At 33.0% G+C, this 22690-nt stretch overlaps 1 protein-coding gene across 1 annotated transcript in view; it reads right to left on the bottom strand.

Annotated features, from left to right (window-relative positions):
- LOC123685961 (Kv channel-interacting protein 4-like) overlaps positions 1 to 20880 on the bottom strand; it is a 175630-nt gene extending 154750 nt beyond the window's left edge. The window contains exon 1 of the mRNA XM_045625863.1: positions 20773 to 20880. The gene's annotated coding sequence lies outside the window, so the exon portion shown is untranslated. The remainder of the gene's footprint in view (positions 1 to 20772) is intronic.
- Positions 20881 to 22690: the final 1810 nt, after the last annotated feature.

Below are 22690 nucleotides of genomic sequence, written 5' to 3' on the forward strand. Positions count from 1 at the left end.
AACAATGGTTCATTATTCAATTTTTTGATATTCTAATATTTTGCAATCTTTTTGATCTTCTAAGTGATATTTTTGATTGAATTTCATCATTTTCATCTAATTCTATTGAATCATTTCTGAATGATACATTAAAATCATGTGTCGGTTTTTGAATGCTTATACAATTATTAAATATTTGAAGATAAGAGGAACATTTTTCATTATTTCTGTTTGATGATTTACAACAAAATCTCCTGAACCACTCTATGAAACCAAGTCATGTCAAACATTTATAGATTATAAATGAAATTAGAATGAAAGCTATAATCGAGAATATAGTTGTGAACCAATTCGAATGTTGAATTATAAATGGTTTATTTAATTGTTCATCAAATTCGGAAAGTTTATCTTTGGCATATTTTAATTCTTTCAGATCTAAAATACTCAATTTCAATGGATCTAATTTGATAGCATTAAGTGTAAGATTCTTCTTTAAATATTTACAAAAATCATCGTGATTAATATCTGTGAATGGTAAAATATTCATTAATTCAACAGTTCCGACGTTTCCTCGATTTTAATTCAAATAATCAAATATTATTAATTTGTTCAACCTATGTAGAATTATCGTCACATACAATTCATAATTGTGTTGGAAAAGCTAAGCTATAAAACCATTGATTATTCTTCAGTTTATGCCAAATTTCTAATTCTGTGATGAAATTCTTGATTTTGCAAGTTTTTGGAGTGTTATTCAAATGTTCATTGAATAAAATGATTTCACATTGATCATTATTGTTTGTTTTCCTCATAGTATATAAAAATCTGCACAAATAATTATTTGGAAATATTTCATAACATTTATCTAAATTATTCAAATTATAATAATTGTTTCTGTCATTTGATTAAGTTCCTTTGAAGTTCATGATTTAAATTCAACTCCTTGATGTGATAATATTTTTTCTGAAAAACCTTTGTACAAAATTTTAAAAAGTGTATTGCTACGTTTTCTGCTTCATGGCTTGTCATTGCATATAATTGAATATATTTCCTTAAATCATCTTGAAGAGTTGTTCTTTCAAAGCCTTGATGTCCTGATAATGGTGAATCATGATAATCAAATAGTATTTGTTTAATCATATTTTTGTCTGTCAGCATCCAGAATATCATATTTAAAACCTTTGAATAAATAAAATAGAAGGCTGTAGAAGGTATCTGTCCTTATGAAATAATTATTTTTTGGTATGTCGGTTATCACGAATTTAGTACAATTGTTGAATTTCAATAAAGATCTCAAAGTGTAAAAGGTTTCGAACAGTTCTTCGTAAGTTGTGGATACTGAGATGTCTTTTTTAATAAATATTAAATAAATCATTTGTTCTGGTAATTTTCGAAGACTAACTTCTGAAACATTATTATTTTGAGAACTTAGGTGCGGAAAGTTTTTCTGTATGTAATCATAGAATTCATTTCTTTCTGATTTATCTGTAGAAAACGGTATAATTAGATTTCGTATTCTACTTAAAGGTTTTTTAATAATTGTCGGTTCTGGAATACTCAAATTCATTTGATGAAACTGTTTAAAATCATTGAATGTGAAATTTTCTGTTCCTTTCTTATATTTGATTTTGAAATCATAGTCCATTAATAATAATTGCCAACTTGCTAATCGTCCTGCAGGATCTGAACAATTTTTTAAGTGAATTAGGGGTTTATGGTCCGTATAAATTTCAATATGCTTTGTTCCGAATAAATATGGTCTAAAACGTTCACACGAATCTACGATTGCTAAAAATTCCTTTTCTGTGGTTGAATAATTTTTTTCTATATTTGTTAATATTCTTGAATAACAAGCAATAGGTAAATCTTTTCCATATTGTTCTTGAGAAAGAACTGATCCAAAAGCTTCATTAGATGTGTCTGTAGTTAAAATGAACGGTCTGGAAAAATCAGGATAAATTAATAATAATTCGGTAGTAATTATATTTTTGAGTTCATTGAACGATTTTTGTTGGGGTTCTTTCCATTCAAATGTTTTATCTTGCCCCAAAAAGGTTGTGAGAGGTTTTACAATTTCCGAAAAGTTCTTTATAAATTTTCGATAGAATCCAACAAATCCTAGGAAAATTTTAATCATCTCTACATTTTTAGGTTCTTTTAAATTTTTAATAATTTCTACTCTCCATGGATCTGGTTTTACACCTTTGTCCGTTATGATATGTCCAAAATAAGTTATTTCCATTTTTAGAAATTCGCATTTGTCTGGTTGTACTTTTAAATTATGAATTCGTAATTGATTAAATACTTTTCTTAATTTTTCGTTATGATCTTGTAATGAAGATCCGTATACAACAATATCACCTAGATAGCAAAAACAAACTGTTCCTTGAAGTCCGGAAAGTACAATATTCATTAATCTTTTAAAAGTATTGGGTGCGGTTTTTAATCCAAATGGCATTATATTCAATTCAAACTTTCTGGAAGATGTTTCAGGCATCTCTGTTTGGTGAGAACCTGATACTAAGTCTAAAGTTGAAAAATAAATTGAGTTGCCTAATTTAACCAAAATTGTTTCTATATTCGGTAAATGATAATTATCTCCAACTGTCAGTTCATCAAGTTTTCTGTAATCAATAACTAATATCCAGTTCCTAATTCCCGAAACATAAGCTTTTTTTGGAACTACCCATACAGGGCTGGAATGGGGTGAATGTGAATTTTGAATAACATCTTGATCTAACATTTTATTTATTTGAGTCGGATGTCTAAAATTTCTTGTTGAAATTAGGACTTGACTTGTTGGAACATTATGTTCCAAAGTTTCGGTTGAAGTAAGAAAATCTCCTGGTAAATGGAATAATTCTGAATAATGATTGCATATTTGTAATAAGGATTCCTTTTCTTCCAAATTCATATGATCAACACGTAAATTATTAAACAATAAATTCTTTCTTTGATTCACTGTCAATTGTTCCGTAAAATTTACCATTACTTGTGGAGTTACCTCTTCTATTTCAAATTGTAATTTGTCAGCATTTATCTCTGCTACGCTATTTCTCAGGTTCAAAATAGGTACATAAGCTCTTTGTCCATGATTTTTAACTAATGCATTTGGAATGAATATGTCCGTGTCTATTTCGCGATTTCTTATCATTCCTTGAGATAAATTATTAATTATGTTTACTTCGATGATCGTCTCAGAGCGCGGATATAATATCATACTTTCAGATAAGATGTTGGTATTAACAAAAGGAATGGTCAAATCTCCGATGATCAATGCTTTTTTATTAAAATCAATCATTGAATTGTACTTTTTCAAAAAATCAACACCTAAAATTCCGTCACAATTATCAAAACGTATTTCGTGGTTTACTAAAACTTGGACTGTTAAAGGAAAATTAAAGTTTTTGTACTTGAGATTCAAAACGACTGTTCCTAAAGAAGGAATTGGTTGATTAGGGTTTATACCATGTAATGATACAACATTTTTTCGATGCAATATTGTGATGCTTGGTATTAATGCAGTATGTTTAACAAGTGAATTTGAAGCTCCGCTGTCGATTAAAAATTTGATTTTTCCGTTGGGTGAATTTTCTATGTTGAAAGATATGACTTGTAATTCTGATCCGTAAATATGAGTTATTTGAATGCCTCTTGCTCTTAGCATTTGGCTAATTTCCGGTTGCGAATTTGAATCGATTTTTTGATAGCGTAAAATTCGTCTGGTTGAAATGATAAATATTTTGCTTGAATACACTCGTTTTTAATTTTTTCGAGTCTTTCAAAGAAATCTGTTATTCCCTCTTTTGAAAATTGATGCAATGTTTCTAATTCTTCGTTAGATTGGGCTACCTGTTTTGTTTGTCCGTAATATGTTTGTAATTTGGTTTTTAACGTTGTCCAATCACTTATTTCATCTATGTCGATTTCATTAATAACATTTGTCGATAATTGTGAAACAACGAATAAAAAAGACTTGGATTTTGATGCGATTGTGTCAAAGAAAATGCAAAATTTATATTGGTAATGAATGTGTGGAGTCCGACTTATAACCATTGAATGTTTTGATGAATTTAAATAATACTCTTAATGGTTATTCTCCAATTGGTTCATCTCCACTAATATTATCATTGCTAGTACCTGTTTTTTTTTTTTCATTTAAATGATATTTTGTGCAAATTTCTATGTACTTTACAATATTTTTATAATTTTTTTAACTCACTGTTTACGGGTTGTATTTTTGTTGTTTGTAGCTAGGTTCCTCTGGATAATCTCTTTTTCAAAAATAATTCTTCTTGTAGATTTCTTGTTGAGTATCCTTTTTCGTAAATCCCACTCCTGTCACCAAAAATTTGTGTCGTGGAAATTAGATGGTTTGGAATTTTCGAAAAATGTTCTTCTGACATCAGGGCAGCTTTTTAGAGTAGCTCCAGAACTCGTTGAATGGCTCTATAATAATTCGTTATTGCACTTCACTTCATTTTATTCGTTTAACTTCACAAACAGGCACTATAACTAAAACATGAACGTTTAAAAAATAAAAGTACCGGGTTTTTCACCATAATTTGACCCCCCTTTAACTTTGTTACTAGAAGAGGTACAAACAAATGTTTCCTACAAAAGTTTCACGAAATGGAATAGTGTTTTTTAAAATGATTTCACAAAACGAAATATATACAGAGTGGTCAACATATTGATTGCAACTTCATTTTTTCAAATGGAACACCCTGTATATTTTTCTATATTTGACTAGCTCTTTTTCCCCTGATTTCGAATATGTAACATACGTTTGGCCTATCTTCCTTATTCTGAGTACCACAGAGTTTCAAATTTTAAGAACCACCTGGCATGCTCAGTAATCAGTTTTCAAGTGGTAGGCTGCGATAACTCAAGATGCCCTTTTTTGAGTTATCTCGTTGGCAATTTGACTATATGTCATAGGCCAAACGTATGTTACATATTCGAAATCAGGGAAAAAAGATCTAGTCAAATATAGAAAAATATACAGGGTGTTCCATTTGAAAAAATGAAGTTGCAATCAATAGTAACAAAGTTAAAGGGGGGTCAAATTATGGTGAAAAACCCAGTACAATGAATATTGATAGATCTGAACTATTTGGTCTGAACTTGGTCGGAACTGACACGCAGCTTCCGTGATTCCCTTTTATATTTTTCATAAAATGCTGATTCAACACTACTATTTTTAGAATGAATAATAACATTTCAGTATTACAACAATATACCTACCACTTCACAAAGTTGCCGATTCTTGTCCACCAAATATCCATTCATAAAAAAGTTCTTATCATTTGCATTTCCAGTAATTTTGGATCAGTTATAGGTTCATTTTTTCACATTCAACTTTGATTGCCAAGATCGACAAGGAATTGACAAACCTGGGTTTGCACTATGAGCTACAACAGCAAGCTTTTCAGTTCACGTTTTTGATTCTTCACACCACTAACTTGTTACAACAGCTCACGATGCTTCACGATTGCTTCACGATGACCCGAAAGTGCAAGATAGATAACTAGCTATTCAAAACGTAACTCCTCATTCGAAAACACTGTATTACCCCTAAAATATTCTAAGAATCTCTTTCGTTAATTTTACGAACAGTCATCCTGTAAACAAGGGCAGATATGCTCAAGACAAACATCTTGCATTAGATAACTGGAATTTCAGCAGTTTCAATTATCGTCACCACGTGATATTGTATGAAACAGACATCTTGTTATAAGAAAACTCAATTTTAATTGAATGAATTTATTTGACGTTGAATAATATTTACCGATATCGAATCTGGCGACAGACGTCTGGAAATTTATCCCTTTTCTTATATTCTACTTGGAACTGATTGGAACTTCACTTACCTGATGTTCATTACGTCACTCAGATAATTACAATACGATGTATCCAGAATGTCAATGCTTAAAATTGATCAGGACCCAGAAAAAATTCCATCTATTCGAATAGTTGTCACTCACACTCTGGGTTTCGCAAAATCATATCAAAGTCACGTGGAGGAAGCCTGAATATTTCAATTATACAAAAAATATCGCTATAAAAACTCTCAAATAAACCCCGGTATTTAGCAAATCGTCTTGGAAACGAGAATGTCCCGATTAGATTGGTCTTATTGGCTGAATATTTCCCCTCGTATTCCCCTTTCCACTTTGAGAGCGTTTTTGGTTACACTCATTGGCTGCATCTATATCTTCTTAATTACTTTCTAATAATTCGCATAGACCAGTGTAGTCCATATGGGTATTATTGAAATGCATTTTTACGTAGTTTTAGTTCGTTGTGTGACTGATGTTTTTATTGATTTCGACTATGATGTTCGGCACAATTCAATGGCTTATGTAAAAAAAGATGAATATTTCGCAATCAAATCTATTCCTCCATTTACTTTCAAAGTCAGAATTGATATATGACGGGTTCTGAAGAAAATGATTTCGCATCCTAAATATCTTCATTTCACTCTGAAGGAAGAATTGATTGAAATGAGATTAACCAACAAAATTTTCATTACATTTTCTGGTTTTGGCAATGTTATTACTGGTTTGAGAAATCATTCAGAATAGGCATATGATGTTGAGGCTCTTAGTACGTCAAATTAGCAGCTACGTAGCCAGATCGAAAAATCAATCAAGTTTTTTATAGAAAATAGAAATATTTCACCATTTCCTGCCATCAGTCAGAACAGTTTTGATAATAGGTTACATATATTTTTGAATATTTATTTTGATTCTGAATATGATAAATTCAAGAGTTATCGAGGAAAAACTTGAACTGAGGAAATATCTCTCAATTTCTAACTAAGTGGAGTAGTCTATGACTCGGTCTATGACTTCCGGAAAACATAGAAACTAAAATCGAAATTTGAATAACTAAATTTGACATTTCATGAAATGTCATTCATTATTCGTAATTGAAAATTTTATTGGTTTATTGATTTTCAACCATCTTGACGAATAATTTATTACAATTCATGAAATTTCGGCTTTTTAGTTTCTTTTTATGTTTTCTGGAAGTCATAGACTACTCTATTCAATGAGAAAATGCAGTTTTCCTTAGTTCATGTTTTTCCTCGATAACTCTTTAAGTATAGGATTTGCTTGAGACCACTCTCTCTCTTTATACCTACGTAAAATTGACTGAATGAACAAAAAATATAGGTTTTTTCCAAAAAACTTTTTGAGCGACTTGATGTCCCTCAAGGATCTCAAGGTCATGCACCTATTCTACCCTAGTTTGTCTTATCTTCAGGCAGAACATTTCCGAATTCATCTCAAATATCGTGCTCTTATAATTCTATCTAACGATCAGTTCATCATTGTTGATAACGTTCCTTGATAGCATATTACAGGTCGAGAATAAAGAATAATCACCGTAGAATGACAGTATCATTTTTGATGTAACAGCGAAAGCTACTCACGTCACATGTTTTCTGAAAGAATCGACATCTGAGTCCCATACATACGCAAAAATATTATTTTCAACTCAAGAGTTTGAAAAGTGTGCGCCTATGGTTTATGACTGTTTTGCAATTATCTCTGGCCAAGCGTTTTTATAGACTAGTTCAAGTGACTTTGGATATACTATACCTACTCATTATTGGTATTCTCTGAGCCATGATTCGATTTTAAAATTAAATAATGCGATTTTGACAGCTATGTTGAGGAGCATAAAATATTTCCTTTGCAGTCTTCCGCCGGAATATCACAGAAATGGTGCGATACATGGCCTACTACGTTCATTCTGCTTCGTGGTATCATATATCAATATGAGACCAGAATAACAAGAAGGATAATGAATATTATCTTGAATCAGAAATATGAAGAATAAAAGACTTCATTTCCAAAATTTCTTATGATACTTCTCCTTCAATTATGTTACAAATCAAAATAAATAGGTATAAATTTTCTCAAAAAAACTAAACTTATTTCCACTATGAAGCAAATATATTCACGGTTTTAACATTTTCCAAGATGAGTTTCGTAATTTTTTAATTTGATATCTAGTTTCGAAAGAATTCGCAGTTTCATCAAACATACTTCTAATTGATATTTTAAGCTGCCTGTTACAACAATCAGTAGGTGCTGAATGAAAAAAAGTTGAATAGAAATCTATAAATTTGAAAAATTACTTCAAATATTAACACAAAAGGAATAAAAACAGGACCGATTTTCAAAAAAGTTACATAATACATGATTCTTTCGTTTGCTTCCCCTTTGAAAGAAGTTTGCCATTCAAAGTTTAAATTGAATTCATAAGACTGAATTATGTATTTTTTCATGCCAATAGCGATATTTCTCTGAAACGTGTAAAAATAAATATTTGGGAGTCTAAAGGAAAAAACTCAATAATTTGAGTAATGCCCTGAAAATATTGAAATTACATTTATCGTTTTGAAGGGCTGCATGAAGTAGATAAACCCACAAAATTTGAACAAAATCGGACTGCTGATTCCCAAATTATGGAGATCAGAAATTTACCAATTTGCACGAATCACCCTGTCTCTTCGAAACTATCAGTCTTAGGATGCGAAACAAGTTTATTTTCTGAAAGGCCTGAATGACCTGCATTCACACTAGGTTACACCCTATTTAATTCCCTTATAGCCTAAGAATTTTTTATATGTTTATTCGCAGGTATTGACAACTAAGACAGATTATCTCACCTGAAAATTTACTAAATGCGGTGTACGTCAATATACGTGAGATATATAGGTATATGTCTGCTTGTCATCGAACGCGTACATGTCTGTATGAAGTGAGATAGCAAAAATGAAAAATTCAAGAAGAATGTTGGTATACACTTCCCAGCGACAAAGTAAACATATCGACATATCTTTCTAACGTCTTGAACCTACAGATCAAATTGGAATCGACGAAGTCTTCAATTAGAAGAAGATGTGGCATTCTCTTCGTTATTTCCACTTCATCTCATAATTTCTATCTCACTCAATATCTAAACTCATTCAACAGAAATGCAATAATAAATTTCATTTCGCGATGGTCGATTCTTTGGTTTGTTTTCATAATTCATTTTAGATATTATCAGATGCTCCTTTCTCCAACAGATAGGCATTAACATTTCATTTCAGCTATAGATAGCTGCCGATATATATAATTCCACAAATTCAAATGGATTTGAATGCTGTCAAAAATATTGATTATAACTCAAATATTTTGTACAGTAACTTGCATTGCAACTTGATTCAAAGAATTGGATATGTTTGATAATTACAATACACAATATAAATCTCATTTGCTGACCAATTATTGGTAACAATCGCATTGATATATGAAAGATAATTGATATTAGCATTCTATTAAATTCAAATAATATAATTTCGATATGATATTTGGTAGGGCATGGAGAACATAAAATTGACAACATTTTCAATTACGAAATTCTTCTGTACAGCATACTACCAAAATACAGTCTATAAATACGAATATGTCTTTATTATTTCATCAAACTTTTCGTCATGAAGTTAATACTTTATAAGTTTAAATGTTCTGTATCGAAAGGAGCATCCATGTACACTTCTGGCTATATTTAGGGATTATGCGCAGAAAACCGTCCAATTCAAAAGTTTCAATGTGAAGAAACTTACCCTTTCGAAATGAAGGGTCTTGAATAATTTATGAATTGCACCCTTCATTCGTGAAACCTTCTTTTTGAGGTTAATTCGGCTCGTTAGGGATATCTTTCATGGGTTAAATGGGGTTGATTGGAACAATTGGTCAACGAAATTGACTCCGATATCGGTGAACGTCTATTTGATCTTCTTCGACAGAAACCAAGATTATATTGCATGTACCCACAGATAATTCGTCAATGAAATGCATTTAAAAGGTGAATCGAAAAATATTTTTTGACAACTTTCACTCATATCTGTAATGTGAGAAAAACAAATGATAACGAAGTTTGAACCAAATCATTCGAAATATTTTTTTCATTACTAATTCGGTTGTTCTTACCTTATACTGGGTGTTCCTAAATTAGAGTTGCAAAGGAAAATGAGTAGAGATTCCTTGGATAATTTTAAGAATAAAAAGTCCCATGAATGTGAGACCGCAAACGCTTTGCTTTCGAGATACAAGGTGTTTCTATTGTGTCGTACTTTTTAGTGATGCTTATATCAGTTTATCGAATCTTTATTAATCTCCGCTACAGAGTGGGTGAATAAATACAAAAACTTAAAATTAATTCATTCATTACAGCTTACTAGCTGGATCTTTATAATAATTTGGATTTTCCCGAGAATTACTAGAGAGCTGTTTGAAATTTTTTCCTCGAAATCGATAGAGATAGAAAAAGTGTAGTTCAAGACCAGAGTTACTTTTTACATTTTTCTAAACTACCAGCGGTTCACACCAAAAAATAGTTCTGGAGGAAAAAAGCAGGCACTCTTCCAGAAAAAATATCATCCTATAGACTTGCATTCAAAATTAGTATATCACATGATGAAAACTTCAAATTGGAAATTCATCTTGTGAAGGGAAAGTTGTACGAGAAAAAAACTTTAATTTTAACACCTGTATCTCAAAAACAAAGTGTTTGGGGACTCATGTTATAGATCCGGAAATCTGTCATTTTCATTTGTAGCTCCAATTTAGGAACACCGTGTAGATATAGTCAATTCAAAATTGATGTCTTCACAAATGAATTGCGATTCGAATGAAACACAATAAATTGTACATAACATCCCAGACAATTTTTCTATGCAAATAACTCAGTTCAGTTCTTTGATAACTACAGTATTGAATGAAATGAATGAAGGAAATGGCACAAATATTAATAATAATAGGTAGATGTTGAGAGTTTCAGGAGAAGGATAAAATTGAAAGGGAAACACTGGCGGAATCTTACTAGGTTGGATCATTCCAAAAAGATTGTTCGAAACTTTTGATGCTGCAAGATTTAAGAAGTATCTGGATTTTAGCAAGAATATACTGGAACTCCTCTCTAGATTCCGCACAATGCAAAATCTCCTCAGAAAATTACCCACAGAATTTATTCTGGGAGGAGGAAGAAACTTCGGATCACCTGGTGAAGGAATGCCTTTCCATCGCTAGCCAACGCTAGCCAATTCTTTGGACAAGAGACTTGTAGAGATGAGGAAGTATCCTCTTTGAAGACATCCCAGATAATGGAGATGATTAGAACTCCAGAACTGGAGAGCGAACTGTAGCTCTGATGGGGAGCACAATAGATCATGAGATCTCGGTAAGATCTAATCTAATTCCTATTTGTTAGAGTACCTGGCACTTGTTTTGGGCAAAAATTTAAATGAGTAAGTGTCGACACTATTTTATGTAGTCAGTATATCTTGCTCTATTTCCTCTTGAAAATAATCAAATTTTTAAAGTGTCATAAAGATATGGCTCATCTCAAATGAATAGCTGAGTTAAGTTGTCAAAAATCTATGAATACCTGAGTGGTGCATATTCAAAACTTCCTAATCTTCATTATAAACAGGCATGCGAGACTGACATGCCGAATAACTTCCTAAACTTCAGAAATTTCATCGAAAAACGAGCAAACATTCCCTAGGGATGAAGGTCTCTCCCATCTTTGTTAATTAATATATAGTGAAGTAACACGTTGTATCATTACTTTCATTGAATATTATATGTGACATACACTTAACGAAATATTTGGCTACATCGATTTAATCTAGTTAATTTTATGGAATGGTCCATTTTGAACGAAGGTTCAACAAGGTACATCGGAAATTTTCATCATCTACTCAATTATGAAAACCAAACATCCATTTTCTAGAAATCTGGTAGAACAAACCTCTCTCAGGTACCTCATTTCAGAAAAAGAGAATACCGTGAAGTGATTCTTTTGAATGAAATAGAAGTGATATTTTCATTAAATAATATTGTCATTGGTTATGGTTATTTCGACATGAAGTAAGTGACAGAGAGTATGAAGCGGAGTTGAATAATTTCATTTGCATGAACATGGAGAGTTTTTTTAAACTATCCATATAGAGTCAAAAGAGTACAGCTATTGATAATCATAATTTAAAGAGTAAAATTAAAAGCATTCTTTTCCAAGCGTTTTTTAAGAGAACGGTGGGCTAATATCATTTCTATCCATCCATTCGAACATCATTTATGTTTATACGATGAAAATCGGAACGTGATGTAAGTAATATAGCAAATTATATCTATACAGTGTGATTCACCGGGATTGCCTATTGGATGTTCATGGAAAACTAATCATTATTTTGAGCTTGAACTTGCATATTGGGGTTTGAGACAATGATCTTTCTCCCTAAAATTTTCAGATCTCTACAACTTCCGGTTATACCGGAAACAGACTACTACTTCCTTATTTCCTCCTTCCTTATTAGTATATCATTGCATCATTAGAGAGCTTCTTTGATGACAATTTTGGCAAATACCATACATTGGTGAAAACTAAACGGTTCATGGGGACTAAGATTGTTTTGAATATTTCTGCAGTGAAATTTTTTTTCGAAAAAACTTTTTTTATTCTCGATTCTACAGATACGTATTAGTATAAGACTATTTGCGATTCGGACCAAGAATGTACAGGGTGTTCTTAAGAAGATCATGAGCTTGGACAACTTAAATTCATTAAAACTTAAGGTTTTCAAATTGAAACCTATATTTTTTATTATTTCAGTCGATTCTACGTACAAAAATAGTAGGGGTTACCTAAGCCAACCCTATAACTAAAATAAATAGTTTAAAAGTTATCGAGGAAGAAATTTAGATGAGGAAAAACCACAATTTCTAACTGTGTGGAGTAGTCAGTCTCTTCCGGATAACACAGAAAAAAACTGAAATTCGATGTTTCCATAACTAAATTTGAAATTTCAAAATTTATAATGAATATTTTGTAGTTGAAAATTGTATTGGTTTATGGATTTCTCAACAATCCCAACGAAAAATTAGTTATAAGTCTTGAAATGATAAATTTAGTTATCCAAACATCGAATTTGAGTTTCGAAAGTCACACAACACTGCAAACTGTTAGGAATTGCAGTTTTTCTTCATTTAAAGTTTTTTCTCGATAACTCTAGAAGTATTCATTTTAGGTATAGAGTTTGCTTGAGTAACCTCAACTATTTTTGTAAGATAACTGAATAATAAAAAATATAGGTCCTAATTTGAAAATCTTGAGTTTTGATGAATTTGAGTTGTGTACCTGACGAATTTTTTTTATCTACCTCTGAAATTGTTCGCCAATTTTGGCTAAAAATGATATTAAAATTCATTGCTCCTTAATTAGAAAGTTGAATAAGAATTTTTAAAAGATGTTATTCCAATTTTATACCTAAGTAATGAATGTTTTCGAACAATTCTTCAGGAAATTGCTATCCATCGTTGAAAATCCTTGTTGCGAGATGTAAGAATATCGTTGATATTCCGCATTTACATGTTGATCCTCGTATATTTTTCCACGAGAAAATGCAGAATTTCAGAGATGAAACGTCACGAAGCCATAAATTCCATTTCATCGTTGTGTATGGATTTTGATAGCGTAGATGGCAATTTCTGATCGAAACCCATCAATAACCTTTTCCACTTATCACATTTTCGTTCGAAAAAACCGCAGCAATGCAGATTGTGCCAGATAGCATCTGAACTGTTGGAGTACTTCATTATTTATTAACACAAAGGAACGAATCACAACCAAAACTTGTTCGATTGGGACCCAGAAAAATTTTTATACCCCAAGGAATTCCTGCAATTCTCTCTTCATCATCCTTCGATATATTTATACAATTGGGTATTGCAGAAAAGTCACTACTGACTTAGTCGATATTGCGATCAGAAAGTATGACAGACGATACAACACATGGGCTCCACTTTGGAAGGACAACCCTACAGTGGCGTATCTGAGTGAACTGAAAATGGGAGGATATAACATGTCACTGATAAGTCAAGGGATTAAACAGTTATGCACATTATTCCTCATATATTTTACTTTATTCTTCATCATAGTCAAGTATTCGACTATGTAGATCACGAAAATGCTTGCAGTTTGGCGATTAGTACATTATTTCAGAAATTATAGGTAAAAATCTGAAATTTTCGAAAAAAAAATGGATAAAATTACCGAGGCTGCAACTTCTTCTGGATGTAAGCTACGCCCTTGAAACCTCGGTATGTTTTAGATCGGAACGTGGTGTTCAAAAAACGTTTTTATTCGAGGGGTCTATGATGAATAATTCGGGAGATATACCAGTATTTGAAGGGAAATTCAATTTTCTCCCAAATTTCGAGTTCCAATTTTTTCAATACTGTGATGTCTACGCAAAATCGGTGAGCGGTGCCGGAATTGATGATCCGTAATTAGCCGCATTCCGATCCCACCTGAAAAATTTTTTGTCGAAAAATTTCCGTAAAATTTTCCATACCTAAAAAATTAAAAATTCCCCCACGGTAATATTGTACCTCTTTATTGATTGATTCGATTACGTATGATATATCACGAAAATGCTCGCAGTTGAGCAATTGGTCCATTATTACATGAATTTTAGGGTAATAATCTGAAATTTTCAAAATAAAAATTGTTAATTTTCTCAAAACTGATACTTTTTTTGGACATGAGCTTCGCTATTGAAACTACACTATGTTACAGATGAGAACTCGATCTTTGTAAAACGTTTCATTCGAGGGATCTATGACGAATATTATAGGAGATATAACGATTCTTGTATAGAAATTAAATTTTTACTGATTATACCCAAAATTCGAGATCAAATTTTCTCAAACTGTGCGGTCTACGAAAAATCGGTCAGCGGTGTTTGAATTGACTATCCGCAAGTAGCCGAATTTTCAACTCTTTAACTCTTGAAATTTTTATTTCGAAAATGTTTGTCAAATTTTTCATACCTGAACCTTCCCTTCATGGGAATTTCATACCTTTTCATCAATTCATTCATTGAAAGATCACACTTTTCATCATATTAACATATCTAGTTGGAGGCTGTGATTTTGAACAAGCCTGTTTGATTAGGGACGTGTTCTAATATACATAAATGATTTACTGGATATTGGTAGTCCATACCTGAAGTTTCTGCTCTATAGAATTTCAAGTACCGAAGTGATGCATGCTTGATTGAAGCTATGTTTTGCACTAAAAAAGAAGTAAATCAATCACTGACTCGAAAGCCGCTAGAGATAGGAACAAGGGAGTTAATTACATAAATAATGAAGAGGCTACAGCAAACCGAAAAAAGTTTTAATATACAGGGTGTTCTAAAGAGTGTTTTTTTTTTTAGAGCTATAGAACTTTAAATTGCAATAAAACAACGATGGATTATTCGATTGACATGAATTTCATTTATCCGCAGAATAATCTTGTGGCATTACATTATAAATATGATTTCTGACATATGACCGCCACGGCTGGCTCCGATGTAGTCCAATCTGGACGTCCAATTTTCGATGACTTTTTCCAACATTTGTGGTCGTATATCGGCAATAACACGGCGAATGTTGTCTTCCAAATGGTCAAGGGTTTGTGGCTTATCCGCATAGACTAATGACTTCACATAGCCAGACAGAAAGTAGTCTAGCGGTGTTAAATCACAAAATCTTGAAGGGCAATTCACAGGTCTAAAACGTGAAATTAGGTGGTCACCAAACGTGTCTTTCAATAAATCGATTGTGGCACGAGCTGTGTGACATGTTACGTCGTCTTGTTGGAACCACAGCTCCTGGACATCATGGTTGCTCAATTCAGGAATGAAAAAGTTAGTAATCATGGCTCTATACCGTTCACCATTGACTGTAACGTTCTGGCCATCATCGTTTTTGAAGAAGTACGGACCAATGATTCCACCAGCCCATAAAGCGCACCAAACAGTCAGTTTTTCTGGATGTAACGGTGTTTCGACATACACTTGAGGATTAGCTTCACTCCAAATGCGGCAGTTTTGTTTGTTGACGTAGCCATTCAACCAGAAGTGGGCTTCATCGCTAAACAAAATAAAATGGACGTAGTGCGCGATACGTATTCCGCACAGAATCATTATTTTCGAAATAAAATTGCACTATTTGCAAGCATGGTTCAGGCTTGAGTCTATTTATCATAAATTGCCAAACCAAACTGAGAATTAATCACTTGACAACTGTCAAATTGGTCGCCACCTTGAATAGTAATGCCAACTTAAAGTTATATATCTCGAAAAAAAACACCCGTTATTTGAACTATCGAAGTTGTTGGTACTTTTCGACATAATTGAAAACAACGCAGCGCTGCAAATATTTTAGATCGATAGAGCAGTATTTTCAACAAAAGAATCCAAATTTTCCATGAAATCGTACCTTCCCTTGTTGTAAAAGTCTAGGGTACCAACGACCGTTAACCACCCTGTAGATAAAAAATCCGGAAGAGAGACGTGAAGTAGAAATGATCAATTCAAATTAATCGACTGTCATTAATTATTTACACTCTTGCAATATTCGTTATACTTCTCCATGTTTTGTGAGTAATAAAAAGGGAATTTTTAATAACGTAGATTCATTAAGAGGTACATGAAGAACGTTGCAAGTGAGATCGTTGACTCATTTTGTACAAATTTTAATTTTGCAGGAATTTCATATAGAATTTCAGGAAATATCATTCATATGCATGTTGGTGGGAAATTTGTTACAAGAGAGGAACATTTATTAGATCCATAAGTGCAATTTATATCTACATCTGCAGCTCCTGAAAATATTTCACAATAATGAAATTCTGGAGGTAAATTAAAATACAATTAAACGTGAATCAGCCAATAAAAATGTCATGGTGGACAGAACATCTCCCAATTTCAATCTGAATCAATTATTTCATTAATGAAATTGGTATTTTGTATGTTGGAGGCTCCAGCACTGTGCACTATTTTTCGACATTTCAATTATTACATATCTTACTGAATAGAAATGTCATGAGCAATGTCAAAAAGCGTCACAGCGTTGTCATTAAAGCCATATTTAATTGTCGCAATTTTGATAATCAGTAGATACTTCATTACTTCTGACATATACTTTTATTATCAAAATTGTATAATAAACACTGGCGCATTCGCCATTCTGTAATTTGGTATTATTTGTTAGAAATATACAGGGTGATTCACCGTGATGGCCTATTAGACGTTTATGGAAAACTAATCATTTCTTTGTGCTGAAAAAATGCATGTTGTGGTTTGAGACAATGATCTTTTTCCCTAAAAAGGTTTTAGAAGGTTTATACCGAAAACAGACTATACTTTCTTATTTCAAATGACACATCTAGTATATTAGAGCATCATTCGATAGCTCTTTCGATGACAATTTCAGCAATATGCCACACCTTGGGTATAAGCTCAACTGAGTTAATGGGATTCCTATGAAAAAAATTGTGGCGACGAGGATTCAGATTTTTTTAAATATTTCTGCAGAAAAGTTTTATTCGAAATAACTTTAATCTTTTACGATTCTGCAAATACGTAGTGTTATAAATCTGTTCGCGGTTTGGACGAAAAATGTACAGGGTGTTTACCAGAAGATCATGAACTCGGACAACTCAAATTCATCAAATCCTAAGATTTTCAAATCAAAACCTATATTTTTTATTATTTCATTCTGCGTACAAAAAGAGTATGAGTTACCTAACCAAACCCTGTACCTAATATGAATACTTCAAAAGTTATTGAAAAAGAACTTTAAATTCAATGTTTCGATAACTAAATTTGACATTTCAAGAATTGTAATGAATTATTCGTAATTGAAAATTGTATTGGTCTATGGATTCCTCAATAATCTCAACGAAAAATTAATTATAATTCTTGAAATGTAGAATTTAGTTATCCAGACATCGAATTTTAGTTTCTTTCTATTTTTCCGGAAGTCACAGGCTACTCCACACAGTTAGAAATTGAGGTTTTTACTCATTTAAAGTTCCTCCGCGATAACTCTTAAAGTATTCATTGGAGGTGTCTTAGATAGGAACTTCAGTTCGTATAATAAATAAATTTATCATAGGAGATGATTTTAAGAATATATGTTAGAACGTATTCTATTCCAACAAGTTAACTGAGAGTATAATTAATGATTATAAAAGATTTGAATGATTCACATACTATCTCCGTTAATTTAAAATCGATACAAATTTTGTAGTTTCTTTTTACTGAAATTGGTGCATTCGCCATTTAGTAACTCGATTTCAATGATGGTAGTTAATTTCTTACTTTCGATTCGAAATCAATGAAAAACACGAATGACCAATTGTATTTTGTAAGTTTATTACAGCTTCGCCAACTAGTTTCAACAGTTTATGAGTTCACTACGCATAGTCTTTCCATCAGTGGAAGATCAAGAGTCCATACCTACATATCTTCAGGTTCAAACCCTCTTCAATTTGATTATTAATCAAGATAGCCACAATACTCATATTGTTCATCAGAAAATGAAGAGAAAATAATATGCTTTTATGTTATCCCTGAATTGGATATTACCAAAAGCTTTCGCAGCGCCTTGAAATGAATCTACAAATATTTTAAAAATTCAAAATATAAACTTCGTGCGTACAATGAATTCATATTCTAATTATTTCTCAATCAACAAATTTGTTCATTCACGTAAGAATGAAATATTTGAATTTACGTGAATGTAAACAGAAAACCCTTTCTAACATTCGAGTGATCAACAAGAAAAATCAACCGCTCAGCACCGCTAAATATAGCTCAAATTAGGTTGAAAACCTCATTACCTAACATGAATGAAAATGTAAAAATAACAGCAGGAGAAAATTTCTTATATTCGAAATTAACGAAAACAAAACCATACGAATAAGGAATGTTGTGTACATTCAACGTCGATAAATCTCTCGCAAATTAGGTTTGAATTGTTATTAGCTAACTCTGCAAGGCGTTCGCACAACTAAAAAATTAAGTATCATATTTCTTCGGTAACACCCTTTGTATTTTGATAAAAGTTGGTGAATATATCCGCACCGAATATGAAAGAATATTAATTTTTACGAAGAATTATATACAGGGTGTTCCTAAGATAAAGGTACAAACATAAATGACTGATTACTTGGACCATTTTACGAAAAATAAATTCTTTGAATATGGTTCTGCAAGCACTTTGTTTTCGAGATACAGGGTGTTGAAGTATCATTTCTTTCCTCTCATAGCATCATCCCTTCACAAGGTATTCATTTCAAATTTGGCATAGATATTCCAATTTAAAATTTTCATCATGTGCTAAAAAAATGCTAATTTTGAATGCAAATCTACAGGGCAATATTTTTTCTTGAACAGTACCCGCTTCTTTCCTCCAGAATTTTTTTTTTTGTGGATTAATGGCAGTTTAGAAGAATGTCTAGAGAAACTTTGATCCATTACTACATTTATGGTTTCTTGTAGTTTCGTCCTATCTGCTACTGATTTCGAGAAAAAAATTTCGAAAAATTCTCTAGTAATCCTCAGGAAAATCCAAATCATTATAAAGATCCTTTCGCATTCGCCATTTAGCAACATTAGTATTAATTGGTTCCCTTGGTTTCAAAACCTTTATGAATCGTTTAATTTCGATAAAAACGTTACATTCATGTGATAATGAGAAATCTCAGTTAGAAAACAATCATGTTTTCGAACAAAATCAGGTAACATCACCAAAAATAATATAAATAGAGAGAGAATTTCATGAATTGTTTACACAGGTCATAACTAAAATGACAGAGACAAATGTACAAAATGTCACATAACTCAAAACAACGCTAAAACATAATTAGATAGGGAGTATTGTTGCAAAAGCAGTGTAAGTGAAAAGCATAATCAATGGATCTTGAGTATAGATGAAATTATAAATTAGGTTCATGGATGAGGTAAAATAACGAATCGACAATACATGAAAACTAATAAATTAAGTGTATAGATAAAACAATAAATTAAGTGTATAGATAAAACAACAAATTGAGTGAATAGATAAAACAATTAATTAAGTGTATAGATAAATAATAATAAAATAATAGATAAATAAGATGGAATCGTGGGGTTTTGTTATTGAATTTTGGATTTGCCTGGATCTGAAACTTAATTGCATGGATCGTGGATTGAAATGTGTTATGATGGTATCAATAATATCGAAATATGTGTTTTATCACATTTTCCTTTTAATAACAACAAAATTTTGAAAAATTTCATTCAATTAGACTATCAATCTCCGGCTCTGGAGTAGTGCCTTTTTCCGACGCATTATAGTAGCTTTCCAGGAATCCCGCAGAATGATTCGCTTACGCGAATTTGTTGGGAGTTTATTCGAAGATATCTTGGATTTGTCGGGTTTTGCAATGAAACTCATACTTTGAAGGCGATTTTCGGAAAAATTGAGGCGGTTTTGAATTAAAATATATTAGTGGGTTGTGCAAGAGAATGAAACGAACTATTTCCGTAACTAACTCATTTTTCACCAAAAATGGATTTGTCGGGTTTTGAAACCACAGGATTCAACCGTGGATTCAACCGAGGATTCAACCTTTAAAATTTTTGTTTACTTCTAAATAGGAATGAAATATTCAAACCGTCGCATTCGAATGTAGACATAAACAACAAGAAACCATTCGTCATATTTAAAATGAACCAAAACGACGAAAAGAAAAAAAACCAAACGTCCAACACCGCCAAATCTCGCGCAAATTAGGTTTTAAAACTTAGTTAACTCCGCATGGTGTTCGCATAAATTCAAAATCAGAAATGCTGCAGTAACTCAACTAAGACGTCCCTTGGGAACGTACTGGCAAGAATGAGGATCTTACCCGTTGTGAGCTAAGATTAGAAGGATGCGATAGGCGAAAACACTAGTTGCACTGAATAATAGATGGACGGCAAAGAGCCGTGCGGAACATACTCGCGCAGCCGAAGGGTGCCACGCGAACACTGGAAATGATGATACGCGACTTGCCGCAAAAGACCGCGTAGTGGGAAGTCCGACGATTCGGCATGCGAACTTCCAGCGCGGCATTTCTTAACGAATGGCCGATCAAAAACAGGACCCCTAATAATCTAACAACAGCCAGGAATGCCTTGCCCAGGAGGAATTTATTGCTAATGCAAAAGGCCATTCAGATTATCAACTTGGCCCTATCCATTACCATCATTATTTCATGCTGATATTTTATGCACCCCCATTGATTTTGACGATAAATTCGGCGAGGTCCAGGAGTCGAAGTGCTAAACAATTCAACCTCCACCGTGACGTCTGAAAGCTGGCAAATCGTCCCTTTTCGCCTCTCAGTTAATTGGAAGCTGTGAAAGGTTTTTGGAGCGTTTGGTGACTGATGGTGAAAAGTGGACCACTTACGACAACGTCAAGCGAAAACGGTTGTGGTTAAAATGCGGTCAGCCGGCAGTAACGGTGTCCAAGTTAAGATTGACGCCCAGAAAGGTTTTCTTGTGTGTTTGGTAGGATTGCCTGGGAATTATCTACTATGAATTGTTTCCCTACGGCACAACTGTTAACTCGGAACTATACTGCTAAAAATAGGACTGTCTGAAAAAGCAATCACCCAGAATAAAGGATTTATGTTCCATGGGGACAACGCTATGCCACACAAATTGAAAGTTACTCGCCAGAAGCTCCAGGAGCTTGGTAGAAAGGTTCTTATGCATACACCTTGTAGTCCGGACCTAAAATCAGGTGATTATCATATGTTCTTGTCCATGGCGAAATCGGCATGCGAACTTCGAGCGCGGCATTTCTTAACGAATGGCCGATCAAAAACAGGACCCCTAATAATCTAACAACAGCCAGGAATGCCTTGCCCAGGAGGAATTTATTGCTAATGCAAGGGCCATTCAGATTATCAACTTGGCCCTATCCATTACCATCATTATTTCATGCTGATATTTTATGCACCCCCATTGATTTTGACGATAAATTCGGCGAGGTCCAGGAGTCGAAGTGCTAAACAATTCAACCTCCACCGTGACGTCTGAAAGCTGGCAAATCGTCCCTTTTCGCTACTCAAGTTAATTGGAAGCTGTGAAAGGTTTTTGAAGCGTTTGGTGAATGATGGTGAAAAGTGGACCACTTACGACAACGTCAAGTGGAAACGGTTGTGGTTGAAATGCGGTCAGCCGGCAGAAATGGTGTCTAATTTAAGATTGACGCCCAGGAACGTTTTGTTGTGTGTTTGAAGGGATTGCCAAGGAATTATCTACTATTATCTGCTTCCTTATAGTAGAAATGTTTCATCGGAACTGTCAAAAAATGGTCTGTCTGAAAAAAGCAATCGCCCAGAAGAAAGCAATTGTGTCCCATGAGGACAAAGCCAGGCCACACAAATTGATAGTGAGTCGCCTGAAGATCGGAGTGCTTGGTAGGTAGGTTCTTATGGATCCATCTTGATGGCCGCTCCTAAAACCAAGTGATTATCATCTGTTCTTGTCCATAGCGAAATCGGCATGAGAACTTCGAGCGCGGCATTTCTTAACGAATGACCGATCATAAACAGGACCCCCCTAATAATCTAACAACAGCCAGGAATGCCTTGCCCAGGAGGAATTTATTGCTAATGCAATGGCCATTCAGATTATCTCCTTGTCCCTATCAATTACCATCATTATTCCATGCTGATATTTTATGCACATCCATTGATTTTGACGATAAATTCGGCGAGGTCCAGGAGTCGAAGTGCTGAACAATTCGACCTCCACCGTGACGTCTGAAAGCTA

Source organism: Harmonia axyridis, chromosome X (assembly GCF_914767665.1).
Source record: "Harmonia axyridis chromosome X, icHarAxyr1.1, whole genome shotgun sequence".
In the NCBI taxonomy this organism is placed as follows: Eukaryota; Metazoa; Arthropoda; class Insecta; order Coleoptera; family Coccinellidae; genus Harmonia; species Harmonia axyridis.